Raw genomic sequence first — 16,892 nt, forward strand, 5'->3', positions numbered from 1 at the left:
GTGGTGTCTCAGCCACGGCCGAGACACCTCAACGGGGTAATCTTAAGGGATGAATCGGGCTGCAGATCTGATGAACTCTTCTTCTTTATGCCGAAGAATCCGCTAAAGTCTCCTCATCCTCTCTGAAATTCGTGGCTCTTCAATCCTCAATTCAGTAGGGCTTCGCTAACGCTCTAGAATTCTAGATCCAGAAAAATGAAGGCCCTAGGGCTGTATTTATAGGTTTTGGGACCCCTGTTTTTGGATAAGAACAGCTGATTCCCTCTTATCCTCAGTTGTAACTACTTAACCACGTTCTTGGATAGATTCAGATCAGTTGGAACAAATTCAGGTGGTTAACATAAAAAAACTGCTTTAAAACAGCCCAAAACCCGATTTTCGGGTCTAAGACACCTGCGGGTGTCTCGGCGGGGGGGGCCGAGACACTTGTGAGTGTCTCGGCCATGGCCGAGACACCATGTGGTGTCTCGGCTAGGCCAAGACACCACAGGGTGTCTCAGTGAGGCCTTGGGCGTAGTATCGTGCGCTCCGCCCGTTTCCGCTGTAGTTTCGTCGTCCGAACCCGGAATTGAGTGATTCAAAGTGCGTTGGAAAGCTGGCGAGGAGATCTATAAGCTCCCATGTTGAATAACATGTGGATTAAATAGTACACGAGGGGTGCTTCGTGTTTCATAAGTGACGTGGAGCTCCCGATCAACTCGTGTTTCAGTTATTCCGAAGTTCCGTTGCATCGCATGATCCATCGATTCACTTTATGCGTTCGTCATTGTCACGTGAGCTTTTGCAACTCGAATAGTGATGTTCATTGTCATCTCTCCATCTTGAGCCGTGTACGGGGACCTATAGGCAATTTTTGATGCCTACAGATACCCCCTCTAAAGTTTTTCAGTCTCATTTCTTTTATAGACGAGCCTGAAATACTTTGGATATGATCGGTTCAACCTTCAGTCAGTGTAAAGGACCTATAGTTAGCTTTGATTCTCGATTCCTTTGATATTCAGTCTATTCGATATTCTGACGAATAGCTGAAGTTCTCTCGGTGCTGTGTTTATCGTCTAACCGTCGTCGAAATCTTGAATCAAAACCGGTGAGTTGATTTTAGCTCGTATCATCAAGTTAACTTTAAACTGACTATCTCTATCATGATATATTGATTCTCATTGACTTTTATCACAACGCGTTGACTGGCGTTGACCTAGGGTTATTCGTTGACCGGCGTTGACCCTAGGGTTTCGAATCACCCGCATTAACTTTTTTCATTGCAACGCGTTGACTGTTGTTGACCTAGAGTTACGCGTTGACGGCGTTGACCTTAGCGTTTCGCATTGACTTTTTCATCATAATATGTTGACTGACGTTGACCTAGGGTTACGTGTTGACCGGCGTTGACCCTAGGGTTTCGAATCGCCCGCGTTGACTTTTCATCGCAACGCGTTGACTGGCGTTATCCTTAGGGTTTCGCATCGATTGCTGTTGACACAGTTTATACTCATACGTTTGCTGGAGTATACATAGTTTAAGCTCTTAAGGTATTGGAGCATGGCGGTCCCAACAGATATGGATTTTATTCTGAAGTTGTTGGATGCTCAAGTTACGAGACCAACTAATGGAGTTGGTGCATCAATGACTCTCTCATTTATAGGATTTTTGGTAAACCCTCAGCCATCAACGGGTTTGATGAGCCTTTACCGACTACCGTTTGAGTCGGGCTAGCATATGCGGATTATTTAAGTCCGTTCCGCATGTAACGTTGTGCTAAAAGAGTTAACTCTTTTAGTGCTACGATATTGAATACGTAGACTTCATCTTTCTTATGGGAATAGACTACCCGGCAACGCGTGTTAGGCGCTGACTTATCCCTACTTAGGCTTCGGGATAAAGTTCATCAGACTCGAATTCTGGTGTCTTCTTCAATCGTTGAAAGACTAAACCGGCAACGCGTATTAGGCGTAGGCTTATCTCTATTTAGGAGTCGAGATAAAGTTCCCCGTACGTATAAGGCACGGATTTTGGTGTTATTAATAACAACCTGCCACAATGTCGAATATGTGGACTTTTGTTCTTTTTACGATCAAGAACTAACTGACAACGCATGTTAGGCACTGACTTATCCCTACTTAGGCTTCGGGATAAAATTCCCCATACTCGAATTCTGGTGTCTTCTTTAATCGTTGAAAGACTAAACCGGTAACGCGTGTTAGGCGTATGCTTATCCCTACTTAGACTTCGGGATAAAATTCCCCGTGCGTGTAAGGCACAGATTATGACGTTATTAATAACGACCTGCCATAATGTCGAATATGTGGGCTTTTGTCCTTTTTACGGTCAAGGACTAACCGACAACGCGTGTTAGGCGCTGGCTTATCCCTACTTAGGATTCGGGATAAAATTCCCTGTACGTGTAAGGCACGGATTTTGGAGTTGAAGGATGGTGTCTTCTCTTGGGGCAAAGATGAACTCGATACGGGAGAGGAAGAATTTTATATTCTATCTACCGAAACTGAAGAGGAAGGATTTTATATTCTATCTCCAGTTACCAAAGGAAACTCGTAGTGGGATCTCCACCCCCAGAATCCGAACAAGGCGAAACTAAGAGTGGGATCTCCACTCCGAGAATCAAAAGGATTCGGATAATCCTAATTGTCGGAAGGTTTGATTATCGAACTAAAGGTGGGTTTCTCGTTTATCGAGAGTGAATTATGGTTTTGGCCTGTCGGAAGGTTTGATTATCGAACTAAAGGTGGGTTTCTCGTTTATCGAGAGTGAATTATGGTTTTGGCCCTAACTGTAGGAAGGTTTGACCAAGAAAGGTGGGTTTCTCGTTTATCGAGAGTGAATTATGGTTTTGGCCCTAACTGTAGGAAGGTTTGACCAAGTGGAAGTTTAAGGCGACCTTAACTGTAGGAAGGTTTGATCGCTCGATTTAAAAGTGGACCTCTCGTTTATGGATGGAATAGAGAGGAGATTTTGGTTTTGATCCTAACTGTAGGAAGGTTTGACCAAGTGGGAGATTAGAGATGACCCTAACTGTAGGAAGGTTTGATCGCTCGATTTGAAAGTGGACCCATCGTTCATGGATGGAATCGAGAGGGGATTTTGGTTGTGGTCCTAACTGTAGGAAGGTTTGACCAAGTGGACAGTGAGAGTGGGAGTATAAATTACAGCGGGAATGTTGATTCGTACAAATCACTCAAAGGAGGTTCCTAGTGTTAAGTGACAAATACTTAACACGGAAGGGTTTGATCATTGTCAATAATCAGAAAATTAAAATTTTGAATACTATGTCCAGAGTCTAACAATAAGAGTGTTGAGTGCACAGACGTAGTGAGAATTTGAGTAGGAGTTTCTTATTCATCACCTTGTTGTGGTGACCGGTTTATCCCTAAGAATACACTATATAGAATTCTTTCAGGAACTTCCCGTTACATGAATCATCCACCCCCAGCTTCCTTTGTGAAACTGGATTTACCATTGTTTTTAGTTAGATATACAGGTTATCCTTAAGAATATCAGGCATGGCACTCTCCATGAACTTCCCGTGAAAGAAAGGAAATAGTTTAGACTCATATACCTGTTGGAGTATTAAGAAGGAGTTTACACTCGTATACTCTTCAGAGTGACGCCATTCTCTGGCTTATCCTAGCATTATGACACCGGCTTCAACCAAGGTTTAGATGCTATTCTTGAGAGCGAAGCAAGCCTTGGTGGGATGAAGGATCCTCCTGTGGTACGCACAGTACTTTGGATCCGCAGTATTGTCAGCTTCCTCCTAATTTGTAATAGGTGGTAGCTTGATCTTATTGTTTTTAAGGAGAGACTCAAAAATAGTTGGAACATCTTCGTCCTTGAAAGAGTACTCTTTCTGGAGTCTCGGATCCAAAGTCCTCTGCTGTTTCCGGGATTGCTGTTGTGACATCTGATTAGCATCAACAACAGCTGCAGGGGCCTTCCCCTTGCAACGAGAGACGAAGCTTGAGTTCGGATGGTTAGCCGTCGGTTGGCTTCTCTCGGCCTTCTTCCTTCTGAGGAAGCGTTCGGCCTGTTCTCCGTGCTTCTTCAACTCTTTCCAGGTGCTGGACAGTGCGACTCCCATAACTTCCAACACGTCCAAGGAGAGGTTGTTGTTACAGGTTTGGAGGATGAAGTCCTCCGTGATCGGATCTCGGCAATTCATCACCTTATTCCGGAAACGCTTGACGAAGTCGTCGACTGTCTCGTCGTCTTCTTGTTTCTCATCAAAGAGTGTCCTGATTGACACCTCGGCGTCATCGTCAAAGAAGTGAGCGAGGAACAGGTTCTCCAGGTTGTCCCAGTTGTTGATACTTGCAGGCTTAAGATGGTGGTACCAATCAAAGGCGGGCCCGTGAAGGGTGTCAACGAATGACGAACCATCAAAGGCTCGTTGCCAGAGATTACTCCTAAGTGGGACTTGAAATAGATCAGATGCTGAGTGGGGGAACCCTTCCCGTCGAACAGCGTGAAGTTGATCAGGTTGAACTTCGTCGGATACGGGATCGATTCCCATTCTCTTGGGTAAGGACACGGAATCCCGATCTTCTTCACCTCTCGATCAGACATCAGAGCGTTGATTTTTCTCTCGAGATCCTTCATCTTTTCATCCTCATCTATATCCTGTTTTGGACAATTTCCGAGAGGAATAATGTGGCCACCCCCAGTGTTATCATCATTGGTGGGTCCACCCCCAGCGTTGTTATTTTCCTGCTTGGTTAGCAGTGCTGCGACGGCTGGATTCACCTAGCTGATTTGACAAAGTTCGGATTTGTTGGTCGTGCATTTGTCTCATCTCCTGCATAGCCATTTCCATTTTGATTTTGAATGCTTCTTTCTGCTTGGCTAGAGCATCCTCAATGATTTTGGCTATTTGCTTGGTGTTGATCATGAACACTTCCCGAGCTTGTCCTACGCTAGATGTTGTATCGTCGGAGGTGAGTGCGGAATAAGAATCCGAGAGTTCTCCATCGGAATGGATTCCTTCATGGATTCCTGGGTAATCGTTATGTCCGACGGCTTCTAGCTGAAGCTGAGATATTCGTTGGGTTATTCCCGAATTGACTCTTCTTCCTAGAGAGAAATTAGGGTTGGAGCTATTTGAACTAATCGGAGACTTCCTCTTATCGACCACATTGATAGTAACTGCTGGGAGTTCGTCATCTTGAACAACCGATCGTCTTTTGCGAAAACGCCTTGATTTGGGCTTTGATGCTTCAGTGGAGATCCTCTCAAATACCGAGACCCTCTGCAGAGCGGTTTTGGGGCAGCTACACGCTAATAATACTATCCTGATAATTTTGGTACACGGACAATGAGAGTCCGTTTCCTGGGTAATTCTCTTTCAAGATTTATTCGTACCCCCAGCCCGATAGTACAACTCATCGATATTGCGGTCAGAGTAACCTATCGGCTGTTTACATGAATTCTCAGGTATAACGCGTTCGTCTGCTTAACGCGTTTTCTACTGAGTAAACAATGCCTTGTTGGCGTCTGCAAGAGTCACTCGTTTGGAATCACACTTTTCTGAGGATGAAACCTTAACGAGCTCCTGGCCTTCAGTACGCACCCCCAAGCGGGCGGTTACAGGAATCAACTTGTTAGGAGATTACATACGACCCTCAGTCTGGATGTTTGCTCGGGGTTCCTTAACAGTCTTAAGCGTTCCTTAAAAGGCGCCTTGCCTCAATCCTTGGGTAGAGAACCGAGGGGATCCTTCAATGGAATTTTAACTCTGGGGAGGTCCATACCGCCGTAGGGTTCTACCAGGGGCGTGGGAGCGGGATCCGAAGTTAACGAAGGCTAGGGAGCAACGTCGCCTGCTTTTGCCTTAAGCGTTGATTTAGCCTTTGGCATCCAAGTTTGTTTGGATCTCGGCGATCTCTTAACCGCCTCTTCTTTTTGCATTTCTTGTGCTTTTCGCACCAGGATCTGGGCATGCGCAAGAAGTGCGCGACGCTTCTGAATGCGCTCCTCAAGAGTGGAACGGTTCCGTTTAACACGAACCTATTTGTTAGTAGGTGGTTGGGAGGAGGTTCCCAAAACTTGTTGCTGGAACACTTGGCGCCTTCTAAGTTTCAGATCGGCATCATAGCAGATCCCGTCGACAGACTTCAAAGCCTTGGCAAATTGGCGCGCGAGATGTTGACGGCGCCTTTGACGAGCCCTCTTCGTCAGCACTGGTGCACTTTCAACGGGCAACTCCTTCACTTTCGAGGAGTTATCACGAACGTTGGATCTGGTTTCTTTAGAGGCCGGAGAGGGGTCTTTCACTGCATTCGGGTTCAGATCGTCAGCCCTAGTCTTCGGATCTGAAGGCACGTTCTTCGCGACAGTAGTTTTCCTACGTTTGCAAGAAGAATATCTGGAGGAGGAGGAGGAAATATATTCCTCAAATTTTTACTGGTCGAATTCGTATTTGACCTCTTCGAACACCGGGATCTTGATCGTTGGCTGCGGCACGACAGCTTCGGCAGCGAAGCTGTTGGCTCCTACTATGGTCGCCAGCTTGTTTGGGGAAAAAATTAGTTTCTTCATTGAGGTACTCATTACAACTTTAATCGTTACAATGAAAATACAAAAAGATAGTCTTTTTATAAGACTTTTACACAATGAAAATACAATTCTCGTCAAACAGCACAGAGATCATTTATCGATCTTCTGCTTGCGTGGGATCTTGGCCTGTGACGGGGACGTTAATATCCGTGGACCACCAAATGATCACATTAGATCCAGAGCTTCATCGATTCACGAAGGAATCAAGAAGCCAAAGCCCTTATCTCGGCAATAGCGAGATAATTGCTCTTCTTAAGATTACCGCAACAGGGTAATCTTAAGGGACGAATCGGGCTGCAGATCTGACGAACTCTTCTTCTTTATGCTGAAGAATCCACTAAAGTCTCCTCCTCCTCTCTGAAATTTGTGGCTCTTCAATCCTCAATTCAGCAGGGCTTCGCCAATGCTCGAGAATTCTAGATCCGGAAAAATAAAGGCCCTAGGGCTGTATTTATGGGCTTTGGGACCCCTGTTTTCCGAGACACATTGAGGTGTCTCAGTGAGGCCTTGGGCGTAGTATCGCGCGCTCCGCCCGTTTCTGCTGTAGTTTCGTCGTCCGAACCCAGAATTGAGTGATTCAAAGTGCGTTGGAAAGCCGGCAAGGAGATCTACAAGCTCCCATGATTGAATCACATGTGGAGTAAACAGGACATGAGGGGTGCTTCGTATTTCATAAGTGATGCGGACTCCCGATCAACTCGTGTTTCCGTTATTCCGAAGTTCCGTTGCATCGCATGATCCGTCGATTCACTTTATGCGTTCGCCGTCGTCACGTGAGCTTCTACGACTCGAATAGCAATGTTCATTGTTATCTCTCCATCTTAAGCCGCGTGCGGGGACCTATAGGTAATTTTAGATGCCTACACCCTAGTTGAGATGTGCTACAACAACCTCTCAATCGACATCTTGTCTAGAATCGGCACGGTGGAAACCCAGACCTGGAAGGAACTCGTTCGCCAAGGCGAGCAAGTTGAAAACATGATTAAGCGACTGGACGCCGAGGAGCCTTAGCCAAAGAACAGAGCCTCGAAACTAAACACCTCTCGGAACCCTCAGTCAAGAAGGAAGGAGATCATGGCCGTTGATTCTACTCCAGCGCCCAAATCAACTCAGCGCCCGAAGCCCAAAACCTTCGAGCAGCACCCACAAAGGCAATACAACTTCACGGAAGATCAGGTAGTGGCTACCTTCAACACTTTTCTCAAGAGCAACAGGATCAAACTGTCGGAAGTCACGAAACCTGAAGACATGAACAAGACCGATGATCCCCAGTTCTGTGCATACCACAGATTCGTTGGTCATCACACATCCAGATGCTACATCCTCAAGGATAAACTACAAGTTCTTTACGACGTAGGGGTCCTAAAGAAGGAAAAGATACAGAATACGGTGACGACAAACATGGTCACCCTCTAATTCAGTGTGGGTCTCCCTGAGGTTCATGCACCAGCGAGAGTCACGCACATCCCTAAGGCAGAACTGAAAATCGTCAATGACGACCCTCATAATAAACGAGAGAAAGGTTTAGTATCGCAAACTTTGCCATCAGGACAGGTGATGTGGGTCCATCCCGACCTCCTCAACGACGAACAATGGGCTTCAAACAAGTCCAAGGGATAATCTAAGCCTTGTAATGTCATTTCGATAATTCTGGACGATAACAAAGTGGAGGTAGTCACCCTCACCGATTCCAACAATGAGATGGACGCGTTGATCACTAGAGTAGGAAAAGAATTTTCTAAGAACTACCCTCCTATGGCAAAAGGTCTGGCAAGGCCTCCGGTGAGACCGCTACCAACAGTTCAACCAAATCCCAACCAGCCGAGTTCGAGCAGTCAACCCTTTCGGTTTGACCTTCTCACCCAGCTAAAGAATATCCTGGCCAGGATCACCATGTACGAGCTCTTGCGGTTTTCCAAAACGACCTGTGAGGCCCTGCGAGAGGTGCTGATTGATTCAGAGGCTTTAGCCACACATTTCTTGCCCACTCCCGAGGAAGAGGCAGAAATGGGATGTCCATAGGGCTGCCAGGCGTCTAAACAACAGATCTCCTGCATCACTTTCACTCTAGAGGTCATGCTCATCAAAAGCATAACCCACGACCAACCCCTGTACTTCACAGGGTACATCGGCTCCTCCCGGGTAGATCCAAGTTGACCCGGGGTCTGCATTAAGCATTATTCCCCTGAAGCTCATCAAGTACTTGGGGATACCTCAAAAGTGGTTATCTTCAACAACCACAACCATCTTTGGTTTCAACGCCACCAGAACCAGGCACTGGGGAAGATTCGTCTTAAATGCCAACTGGGTGACATGAAAACTGAGGCGACCTGCTACGTCATTGATGCAGAACCATCGTACAACATGCTGCTGGGTCGATCGTGGATCCATAGCAACAAGATAGTCCCTTCCATGTTACACCAGTGCTTGAAAAATATGGACGACTATGACCAGGTGAAAACCGTGGTTGCAGATAAACAGTCCTTCAAGGGGATTGAAAATTACTTCATCGATTCTCTGCTCTACTAAGACCCCAAATCAGGCGATGAGTCCCCGGTCGAGGAACCTGGCAGCGATAATGAGGCAGATAGTGAGCCCGAGGGCCACCAGGGTCTTGTATTTAATCATATTGAACCTATAGTAATTGGCTACAAAAGCCTTGCTACTGACGCTGGTGTAGCAGACTGGTTTATTTTGAATGAAGATCTCAACTTTGCTTATTTCTCTTGTTCAGAGTCTAGCGATGAGACCAGCAGTTTAAATGCAGAGTTGTACGATGACTCTCCTTTGTATTTGCATGTCCACTCATCATTGGTCACCAATCGACAAATGATCGAGTCCTCGCAAGCTGTCTTTGTCATACCTACCCAAAATGTTTTTCAGCAAGAAATCATTTTCGGAAGAATAGACCAAACCGCACGTACATTGTGGGATGAATCGGACAAAGATGAACTCTCTCCTTAATTCTCATGTTACAGCCCTGTCACAAAACATATGATGGAGAGGATGGGTTATGACTTCATCCGCAAAGAGGGATTAAAGTACGACAAAGGTCGGAAGACACCTCTGCGACCCACTTATGTCCCCAAAGGGAAGCCTGACAAATACTATGGCAAAATTTGAAGAGGGCTAGGTTACTCCTCCTCTTCCTCGGAGTTGTACTGCAATTTTTGTGAAATATCTAACGATGCTCGCTCGGATGATCAATCGTCAACATCCTCGACTTAGGATTTAGATGTCAGCATCGGGGCCCTGTTCAAAGACTTCACTGTCAACATGACTACGGTCGATACCGATAAAATCCAAGAGGGCGAACAAATTCCTCTTTATGATGAAGCATGGGATCGCCACGTCAGTGCCCAATAGAGTGGTCGCTTTAAACAGCGTGAACCGCCCACAGAGGACAAAGTACTCCAAATAAATATAGGAGACAAGGCAAGTCCCAAACCCATATTCATCAGCGACAACTTACCTCCCCAAGAGAAGGAAGACCTTATATCCCTCATCCGAGAGTATATCAATGTCTTCGCATGGAATTATGAGGACATACCTTGCCTTGATTCTCAGATCGCCATGCATCACCTCAACATCGGCTCAGACGCTAAACCCATCAAACAGCAACAGAGATGGTTTCGTCCACAAATCATGGAGGCAATTGAATCCGAAGTGAAGAAGCTGATCGAATCAGGCTTCATCAGAGAGGAACAACACCCCGATTGGGTGGCTAACATTGTTTTGGTCCTGAAGAAGAACAGAAAAATTGTATCCGCATCGACTTCAGAGACCTCAACGCTGCATGCCCCAAGGACGAATTCCCTTTGCCCATTACAGATGTCATCATCGATAACACCTGTGGTTTTGAGAGGATGTCCTTCATGGATGGGTTCTCAGGGTATAATCAAATCAAAATGCATCCAGAAGATGAGAAACACACTTCATTCAGAACTCTGATGGGGGTGTACTATTACACAGTTATGCCTTTCGGACTCAAGAACGTCGGCGCAACCTATCAACGAGCCATGAGTGCCATCTTTCGGGATCATCTACAGAAGATATTTGAATGCTACGTGGATGACCTGGTCATGAAGAGTCACGACAAAGACAATCACCTTCAAGACTTAAGAGTCATGTTCGATCTCATGCGCTCCCATCAACTAAAGATGAACCCCAAGAAGTCATTTTTAGGCATAACGAGTGGAGAGTTCCTCAGATTCGTCGTCATGACAAAGGGGATTCACATCGACCCCGACAAGGTACGAGCTATCCAAGAGCTCCAACTGTCCAGGAATCTCAAGGAATTGAGAGGACTACAAGGATGTTTGGTCTCCATCCGAAGATTCATCGTAAATCTTTCAGACAAGTGCTAATCCTTCTCCAAACTGATAAAGAAAGGTGTTTCCTTTGTATGAGACGAGCCTTCCCAACAAGCGTTCGATGAGATCAAGACTTATCTCTCGAAGCCGCACGTCTTAGCGGCCCCCGTCTCAGGGAAACCCTTCTTGATCTATGTGTGGGCAATGAAGCATTCTCTCGGCGCCCTCTTAACACAAAAAAATGATGCCGGCCATGAGTAAGGCATCTACTACCTCAGTAGGACCCTGCAAGGAGCCAAACGGCGATACCCAATGGTCGAAAAGGAATGCCTGGCCCTAGTGTTCGCAATTTAGAAAATACGGCACTACTTGGTCAGTCAAAAATTTCATGTCATCTCCCGGATGAACCCCATCCGAGTCTTCATGACCCAGCCCGGGTCCTTGAACTGACGCCTAGCGCGATGGGCACTCTGTTAGACCCTAATGCCACTAGGAAAGAACCCTAGAGGGGGGGGTGAATATAGTTTATGCTAATCTAATCTGATTTAATACCAATTAAAACTAATTAACAAGTTATCCTAGCAAATAAGATATGCAATGAATTATTAGCAAGGATAAGCAATATAAATAGGGGTAAACAAAATAGTGGACAATATAAACAAGGAGGCAATGGCTAAATAAGATGAACAAAAATATAAGTACACCAAGCCAACCTCAAACAAGCAATATGATCATGGAGTTCAGACCTTCCGTCCTACGTCTCCGCTCCCCACTCCTGGGGAGAAATCCACTATCACAACCGGATTTTCAACGCTTACCCGAATAACGTTTATACCCCACACTCGATTTTCTAGCTCACCGAAAACTTTACAATCAACACTCTTGCAATCCCACTCTACACCCTCTAAGTGTTGGTCTCTAGCCCGTGTCTCCCTCAAGTGCTCGGATTTACAACCTCTCCCTAGGCTTTACTATCGACGCCACTCCTCTTGGGACGACCCCGTCTCTCACTACACACTCATCTCAGTGTACAAGTATATTACAAAGTGTATCCTCACAATGAAGCTCACAAATCAAATTTTGTTCTCTACAATAGATGAGAACACAATGAAAGCTCACACTCTAAGTCACAAACCCACAACCCCAAATTATACTATGAATGTAAATACAATAAGCTCAATAGGTTGTGTGTGAACAAAGAGATAAATAAAAACAAGTCTAAACTCAATGTAATTCTAGGTAATGGAAATTATAATCAAAACAAACAAAGAGCTAGAAAAGGGTTTAGAAATTCTTCTCTGAAAAACAAGATGGAGAGATGGAGATTGAAGCTCAAACAATGAAGATGATCTCCTCCACTTGTGAAAACTTCTTCACAAACCAAACAAACACTAAAACAAACTTAAACCCTTGTTAAACTTGTATAAACAATTTTCTTGGTAGGCTTAGAAGTTATAAGGCATAAGGTATATATAGGATCACAATACAAACCCCAAAAACCAAGAAAAGCCAAGCAAAAAGACAAAAATAACGGAAACAAAAAATCTAGAAAACTAGCCGTTGGAAGGCCGTCGGTCGACTGATGAACAGTATCAGAAAAAATCTAGAAAACTAGCCGTTGGAAGGCCGTCGGTCGACTGATGAACAGTATCAGTCGACTGATGAGCTGACCGTAACAAGCAACTAGCAGCTCGTCGGTCGACTGAAGACATCATCAGTTGACTGATAAACTCATCAGTCGACTGATAGTTCATCAGTCGCAAAAACAAAAACATTTGTATTTTCCAGGCGATTTCTTCAGTCAACTGATACTTTGCATCAATCGACTGATAACACATTCTTAGCTTGAAATGAATAGTAAAACTAATTTTCAAACCCCTTTTAAAAATAGCAAATAAATTCTAAAAAATGTAAAACTTTGGGGAATGCTTGTAAACATGAAAATAAACATGTTACAAAAACTGGTTTTCAAATAGCACTTTCCATTTGTGAAATATCATCATTTTGCAAAAATGTCCAAAAACATGAAAACTAAACATACATGTTTTTGACATATTGATTTAAACAAACTTTTAAAATATATATATAGATATATATATAGAAACCAAATACGTGTGTGTGTATATATGAGCTTAAAGTACCAACACACATAATATAAAAGCTAAACTATTTACCTAAGCTTGAAGAAGGTCTTCAATGAGAATGACTTGGTAAACTTGCGGATGAAGCTTGAACTTGAATCTTTAACTTGGATTGCATTATTTCATTCCACTATTCTGCTAACCTCCATTGGATATGATCGTGAAAGCTCGATTCCATCCATCCTCTAACATATTGTTTGCCTAGAATAAATATAAAAACACAAATACGAGACAAACAATATTAGTTATAAATTATTTGTTAAAACATCATCAAAACAAAAAGGCCAACACACTCTTGCTGTCTTAATATGACATCCACTTCATGTCGCAGAAGTCGGTCAAGGGACAGGCGATCTGCGATCTCATGGCCAGTCACACGCTCGAGTCGAAGGCTGACCTATTCGAAGACATGTAGGATGAAACCCACGAGGTCCATGCAACCTCAAAGGAAGAAGCCTCGCGATTATATTTCGACAGCGTTTCTCGTGTGGGCACCAGCGGATTTATTGTCGCAGGTATGGGGGTGGTCTTGGTTTCTCCGCAAAACCATGTATTACCCCGAGCCTTCTCGTTGACCGAGCCATGTACCAACAACGTGGCTGAGTACAATGCGCTGCTCATTAGACTCGACTTCGCCAAGGAATTGGGGGTGAAGCACCTCGAAGCCTACGGTGACTCTCAGCTCATTGTCAAGCAGATGACGGGAGAATATGAAGTCAGAAATGATGATTTGATCCCATGTCACCAAGCGGCTAGCAAACTAGCCAAATCATTCGACAGTTTCCACATTAAGCACATGCTTCATTCTAAGAACACGCACACAGATGCGTTAGCGGCATTGGCAGGTAACTCTTAGTCAGCCGCTCGGCGACAAGCAACACATCACCGTCGCAAGCTAGACAACTTACAACCGGAGCTACACTCTGGGAGCTCGCGAATACAACTCACAGGACGGCTGACCTATCCGGAGCTTAGAGCCATTGGTGCTTCCCAATTATCGACTATGTCTTGTATGACATACTGCCTGAAGACATGAAGAAGCGAGACTCCATTCGCAGACGCACACCAAGATTCTACTACGATGCCACCACAAAGGCATTGTATCGTAGGCCGTATGACGGCGTGCTGCTTCGATGCCTCTCTACTACAGAGGCACAATAAGCCCTACGAGAGGCCCACGATGGTACCTGCGGTGCTCACCAACCTGGGCCAAAGCTCTGGGACCGCTTACGAAGAATCAACTACTATTGACCCACAATGGTCAACGACGTTGTTGCTTATGCCAAGAGTTGCCACGCGTGTCAGATCAATGCAAATTACATGCACAAACCACCCGAAGACCTACATCCGACAGCGACTTCATGGCCGTTTGAAACATGGGGGATGTACATCGTCGGACCAATATCTCCTCCATCAGCCAAAGGTCATCGCTTCTGTAGGCTGTCTAAAAATCACTGCAGATAGCTGTAGGCTGCCTAAACATTATTGCAGATAGCTTATCCCTACCAAACACCGATGATGGAAGTTACAATTTGACGGCTTCCAGAAGACTATAATTTAAAGACTTTCACGTGGATCGATGAAGGTTACAATCTGACGACCTTCGCAACAACTGATGAAAGCTCTAATCAACAGCCTTCACAATCAACATCGAGAGTTACAATCTGATGACTCTCACATTTTTAAGGAGCCAAGACGAAGGTTACAAGATGACGATCTTTGCAACGCTCTAGCAAAAGAGGCTACAAATCGACAGGAGCCAAGACGAAGGTTACAAGATGACGATCTTTGCAACGCTCTAGCAAAAGAGGCTACAAATCGACGCTCTCTTCAAATCAAAATGCAGATATCTCTCAAACCGTAAGGAATTTGGCAAAACTGACAGAGCAAACCAAACCCTATGGGGTTGATTTGGTCGGCTCCGTCTCGTCGAGATAGCCGATTTTCATATATAATTCATCCAATTCCGACTTACGGTTTGAAAGTTATGACCTGTTCTTCGCAGCAAGTTATGTTCTAAAGTCCGTCTGCAAGACTGGACTTCGTCAGAACATCGGACTTAGCCTGAAGCTCGCCGAGCCCACCTAAGGCTCACCTCTGCATCCAAGATTCAAAATGTAGAGGTCGTGCATGCGTTCTAAACTTAAAACGCAGAGGTCGTGGCTGCGTTCCAGATTTGCTTAGATCTTGGTGGTTTTTTGGCCACCTTTTCCTTCTGCAATTCCTGAGCCTTCCGTACAAGAATCCTCGTCTGCGCTAACAGTGCGCGGTGCTTATGGATGCGCTCCTCAAGAGTTGAACGGTTTCGTTTGACACGAACCCATTCATTAGTAGGTGGTTGGGAGGAGGTTCCCAAAGCTTGTTGCTGGAACACTTTGCGCCTTCTGAGCTTCAGATCCGCATTATAGCAGATCCCGTCAACAGGCTTCAAAGCCTTGTCCATTTGACGCGCGAGACGTTGACGGTGCCTTGGACAAGCCCTCTTCATCAACACTGGTGCACTTTCAACGGGCAACTCCTCGACTTTCGAGGAGTTGTCACGAACGTTGGATCTGGTTTCTTTGGAAGCCGGCGGATCGTCGCGAGGCGTAACTATAGCAGCGACGGCGGAGAGATCATTTTCTTGGGTCTTCAGATCTGAAGACAATTGGATCTTCCTGGAGGAGGAGGCCTTCCTGCACTTGCAAGGAGAGGCAGATCTGGAGGAGGAAGAGGAGGAGACATACTCCTCGAACTTCTGCTGGTCGAACTCGTATTCGACCTCTTCGAGCACCGGGATCTTGATCATCGGCTGCGGCACGACAGCTCCGGCAGCGAAGCTGTTGGCTCCCACTGTGGTCGCCAGTTTGTTTGCGGAGAAAGTTGCTATTTCCATTGTTATCGAATCTATTACAACTTTAGTCGTTACAATAAACTCGAATGAAATAAAAAGTTGATCTTTTTATAAGATCTCCTTACACAATAAAAATAAAAAAAAGTTTACAACTTTATCAAACAAACGCAGAGATTGTTCATCGGTCTTCTGCTTGCGTGGGATCTTTGCCTGTGCCGGGGTTTATCCGTGGACCACCGTCGATCAGATCTGATTGCTGAAAAATCGGGCAGAGCTTCGTCGATCCGCGAGGAGATCTAGAAACTTGAAGCGCCTATCTCGGATAAAGCGAGATATTTGCTCTTCTTAGTATTATCGCAACGGGATAATACTAAGGATCGGACACGGGTGATGTAGATCTGACGAAGAAACTCTCTTGCGTTGAAGTGCTCGATCACTCTTCACTCCGGCAGGGCTTCGCCTCTTCTCCAAAATTCCAGATCCGATCTCTCCTCCTCCTCTCCGAAATCTGTGTACTTTTAAGTCTTCAATCCGGCAGGGCTTCGCCGAGGCACACGAATTCCAGATCTCCAAAAATAAGGCCTAAGGCTTGTATTTATAGGCATAAGGGGTTGCGGAGCAGTTAAAACGGGCTAAAGGCCCAAATCTGCCTTGGAGGGTGTCTCTCAAAATCCGGGACACCCCTGGGGTGTCTCACAAAATCCGAGACACCCCTGGGGTGTCTCAGAAAATCCGAGACACCCCTGGGGTGTCTCGGGAAACCCGAGTCGGAAAATCCGAGACACCCCTGGGGTGTCCTGGAAAATCCGAGACACCTCTGGGGTGTCCTGGAAAATCCGAGACACCCCTGGGGTGTCTCACATTGGCCGAGACATTCCGTTGAGGTGCATTCGTCCGCTTCCGCTGTAAATTCTTCGTCCGAACTCGGATTTTAGTGATTCGAAGTGCGTTGGAAGTCTGACGAAGAGTTCTATCAGCTCCAATGGTTGGATTATCTGTAGAATGAATGAGACACGAAGGGCGTTGTTCTTTTTGTAACGT

This window comes from Asparagus officinalis, chromosome 3, assembly GCF_001876935.1.
Source record: "Asparagus officinalis chromosome 3, Aspof.V1, whole genome shotgun sequence".
Lineage (NCBI taxonomy): Eukaryota > Viridiplantae > Streptophyta > Magnoliopsida > Asparagales > Asparagaceae > Asparagus > Asparagus officinalis.